Source organism: Borostomias antarcticus (genome assembly GCF_949987555.1).
Source record: "Borostomias antarcticus genome assembly, chromosome: 35".
NCBI lineage: Eukaryota > Metazoa > Chordata > Actinopteri > Stomiiformes > Stomiidae > Borostomias > Borostomias antarcticus.
The window spans coordinates 1,288,759-1,293,758 of record NC_140268.1 but is presented as its reverse complement, the minus strand read 5'-3'; positions in this window follow the sequence as shown (position 1 = coordinate 1,293,758).

The window sequence follows — 5,000 nt, the reverse complement described above, 5'->3', positions numbered from 1 at the left end:
ATGACTTCATCTGCAACTTAATATACAGCATATTAGGAAATTACGAAGTTTCTTTGATGTTATGCTTCTTCAAAGTACATTATGTAGCCTAAGTCATGAAAAGAAAACTGATATATAACACTATACTAATATTTTTCTTTTGATAGTTTTTTATACCGCAGTGGTTATACAGAATGATTGTCCCTCCTCCTCCTCTCTCTCACTCTGTCCAAGCCCCTCCCTGTTCGCCATCTCAGAGTCCGTTTTAGCGGAGAGAGGAACCTCGCTCTCTTTCACCTGCCCGTCTTCGTCGATGTACAGCAGTGGGAGCTCCTCCTCCCGTTTTACAACCTCTTTTGACCCCGCCCCTCCCACTCCACCATCCGGCCCCTCCCTCTCGTTAGCAGTGAACGTACTGAGAACCAGGTCCGTCCCGTAACCCTCCCTCTCGTCGTCAGGCCGCCCTCCCTCCACCCCGCTCAGGCACTCCTCCCTCTCTCCGCCCCCCAGGTTCACTGGCCCCGCCCACGCGTCGTGCTCCGCCCCTTTCTTCCGCTTGGACATCTGCCCGTTCCGCAGTCTGGGGCGGAAGTTCTCGCTCCGCCTCCTTCTCTTCCGTTGGACGAGGAGACAAAGTCCACCCGTGAATATCATACCGACCAGAGCCCCGATGATAATGATCCAGAGCAGTTTCAGATTAGCGGGTCCTTCTACGATGACCGTCTCAGAGGATCGCTCCTGAGTAGTGGTGGGTGGTGGTTGGTGAACTGCTGTCACTGAAACATCTTGGAGCTTCGTCGGTAGAATGGTCGTATCTGGGTCAGGAACAGGTAGAATGGTCGTGTCCGGGTCGGTAACAGGTATAATGGTCGTATCTGGGTCGGTAACAGGTAGAATGGTCGTATCTGGGTCGGTAACAGGTAGAATGGTCGTATTTGGGTCAGTAACAGGTATAATGGTCGTGTCCGGGTCGGTAATAGGTATAATGGTCGTATCTGGGTCAGTAACAGGTATAATGGTCGTATTTGGGTCAGTAACAGGTAGAATGGTCATATCTGGGTCGGTAACGGGTAGAATGGTCGTTTCCGGGTCGGTAACGGGTAGAATGGTCATATCCGGGTCGGTAACGGGTAGAATGGTCATATCCGGGTCGGTAACAGGTAGAATGGTCGTATCTCGGTCGGTAACAGGTAGAATGGTCGTTTCCGGGTCGGTAACAGGTAGAATGGTCGTATCTGGGTCAGTAACAGGTAGAATGGTCGTTTCCGGGTCGGTAACAGGTAGAATGGTCGTTTCCAGGTCGGTAGCAGGTAGAATGGTCGTGTCCGGGTCGGTACTAGTTGGAACGGTTGTGTTTAGGTCGGGATTAGGTGGAACGGTTGGATCCCTGTTATATCCGACACCATCAGATAGAGTGGCTGATGCAGTTGCATCTTGGGCAGGCAGGCCACGTAGATTGAGGAAAAGAAGGAGATTGAGGAGAATGAACCACATTTTCGTCTGTAGTGGACCAGGATAGTACGAGTTCAAGGGGTCAGAGGCTGGCCAAAGTTCACTCAAGGGTTTTTACTTCTCCGATGACCTAACTCTTGCACTCTTTGATGAGCTTCAAAGTGTGGAATTGTGAGTTCTGTGTCTTCCAAAGGTCAAAGGCAAATTTCTGTCAAATCAATTGAAGGAGAGTGCAATGGTTAGCTGGTTAAAGTTTCTTCTTCTTACACTACCTGTAGCAGAATAAATATTCACTCTGTACACATCTCAAAATGTTGGAACGTTACCAGCAGTGTTTATTATATTTCACCATTAGCTTCACTGTTCAGAACACATGAAAACACAGAGGGGAAGTCCCAATAACCCGCCTTCAATTATTGTTTGTCTAAAAGTCAAACTCCAAAACGTTATATTTATATTTATAAAACCGACACTTTAAGCATGTAGCCTACAAATCTTCAGACGGAGGGAAGAGGAAGATGACGTTTAGCAATAAGCTTAACTCAAGTTCCTTCATTACATCAAGACCACTTTCCTAGTTTACCTCATAAAAGTACAATCCTACATTCCCCTGCGCAGTTACAGTATACAGACTACAGTAATCTCTTATTTTTTGATAGCATCAGTTAATTTAACAGGTGTCAGCGGCACATACGTCATAAGCATCAAATTGAAAAAGGAGAACTCTCTTACCCCAGCGATGATAGTTGAGTTGTCACTAGTTTTCCAAACCTATGAGCGCTATGAGCATGGCATCCTACACACTTGCCATTAACCCCTTTTACGCCGTTTCCTCCTTCCTTCCTTTCTGCATGTCTTTCTCTCTCTACACTTTTTTTTGTAGTTTTTCTTTATCTGTTCCCCTCAGCGCTTAATTTCCTTCGTAACACGTTTTTGCGACTGATAAAACCATATAGGTGTGGTTGGAGAGATGTCGAGTTACCGTGCGCCGGATTGGCGTTGATACCACGGTGTGCCAATTTCTTCGAGAAAAAGGAGAACTAGTCATATGAAAAGGAAGTGGTTGTGACTGACAACATTTTGAGCGAGGGTGTGTTTCCACGTATGTGTGTGTAGGTGTGTGTGTGTGTGTGTGTGTGTGTGTGTTGGGAAGTAGAGAGGGAGGAGGTGGTTGAACAGTGTGTAGTTGAAGTGAAGGATGTATGGTTAGCAATACCACACAAGTGTTCCATTTTGTTTATGTGTTGGTAGTCATCCGTTTGTCAGAGGTCGCTGTGTGAAATGTTCCTAACAAATAAAGTTGTGGCACACATTCAGAGAAGACTGTACATGTAGCTTATTTTCTATCAGTTCCACTCCCAATACATGACATTAGAGGCTGTCGCTGAAATGCTGCTGGTGCAAAGTTGGTTTGCGGGTTAAAACTGTACAATTCTGGTAAACAAAGTGTGCTTAATATGCATTGCACTGTGTTCTTGTCCGGCTCAGTTCAAAGATCTAGAGTCAAGACTCTCATGCTGATGTTCCCACTAGGAAGGCCAGTCGTTCAACCCCCACCTGCCCACCAATTCCATCAGAATGTCCCCTTTGTGTCATGTATTGTAATTATAACACATCACAGCACCAAGACAGATTCATAGTAACATGTAAAGTAATTGATTACAGATTGACTTATGATGGTGTGTTTGTGAGAAAGTGAACAGGAACTGTACTTCTGTGCTTGTTCCAAATACTGAGGCTGTTCTGTCTTCCTATAGTTTTCCCTTCTCTGTTCCTGTGCTGTAAACAGCTCTCTCGCAGTATCATGGCTGACATCCTCATCTTTTGTTTAATATCAGGTTTTGCTCTTATGGAATGTAATTTCTTATATGCTACAAGTACAGCAGCGTGTCCCAAAGTGTGGGTGATCCACAGTTTACATGTTTATTGTATAAACAAATGTTTGAGGGCATTTACACGTGTTTATGTTTTGTTGTTGTTTATGTTTTGTTGTTGGCATAACTGCTTTACACAGTTGGAGCAGCATGATGACATACTATCAACAATGACTCATTTTCATGACAGGGCATTAGCATTAGCATTAGCATTTGGATAGAGGTTTTACCAGCTTGTACCAAAAACACTTTGTCTTCACAAAGGAGGAGCAAACATTTTCAAAATCTGAAATAACACAGACATAAGCCTTCCAAATGATCATTTCTTTAATCACATGCAATATTTAAAAAAAAAATCACTTAAAACATTTATAGAAATAAAACGAATATTCCGTCCATGATCATTGAGCATTCCACAGAAAAACTCCCCGGTAGTCCTGGACACACAGGCATGCCTATGCTCACCCCAGTCCGCTTTCTACTTCCTGTTTGTGCCTATACCTGTGTCTCAGATAAAGCCCTCCCCCTGGCGTACCAAAAATCAGCTAGGTCCTCAACTGTCACTTTGGGCTGAGCCCACAGACTCTCTCTCTCCCCCCTTCTCCCTTTCTCCTTCCTCCGTTCCTCCCTTCTCTCGCTTCCTCCGTTGTCGTATTCCATCGTCGTGCGGTTTGAGTACCAGAATTCCACTCTCTCCTCCACGGACGACTTCGGCGCCACCCACAGGCTCTCTATCTCCGCCCCTCTCCCCTCCCCTCCCCGCCCTCCGCTGACCCGCCTGTCCCCCTCTCTCTGGACGGACAAGCGCACCCACAAACAGACGGTCAGTCCCAGGAAGACAGAAGCAGTCACCGCCAGAGCGCACAGAGTAATAAAGCAGACCAGTCTAGAAGAGCCGGGAGAGGAAGAACTCCAGTTTCTATCGTCGCACTTTGGGATGGCGGGGCGTCCGGGGGTGTGGTCGTCGGGTGCGGTCGAGTTATCTGATTGGTTCGTTAAATCCAATGAGTCCCAGTTAGAATGTGTGACTGTGTTGTTGGGTAGCTGTGTATTAGCAGAGAGGCCTGTGTCATTATCTGTACTGGGAGGAGCTAGTCTGCTGTCCACCTGGGCCATCGTGTCTGTCACCTGGGCCATCGTGTCTGTGACCTGGGCCATCGTGTCTGTCACCTGGGCCATCGTGTCCGTGACCTGGGCCATCGTGTCCGTGACCTGGGCCATCGTGTCTGTCACCTGGGCCATCGTGTCCGTGACCTGGGCCATCGTGTCTGTGTCGCGGCCTTCAGGCTCCGTAGATCGCCTCGTGTCATAATGTTGCGATTGGTCAGTTGGCCTGTCCGTCATGGTCGTCAGATCAGAGGTGTCACTAGCGGTCACTATAAGAGAGGGTGAGACCGCCTCCATATGAATGTTTAGCCTAAGTTCCTTGTCTCTGCTCTGACCTCTCTCTACATGCGTTGTGTTTGGTGTGTTCATGTTGGGATGGGTCCGGTTGTCCTCTCCCAAGGTATCTGCAGATGTCGCCGAGACAGTTGAAGGAATGTCCGTTCCTCCACTGCCTCCCTGAGTGGCGTTGTCCGAATAGTTATCAACTGCTAAGCCGGTGAGCGTCTCTGGAGTCTGGAACGTACCTGTGGTCTTGGGGAGGCTTGCCGTCGACCAGGGTGGTGGCCGTGGTTCTGCGTTAGCAACGGT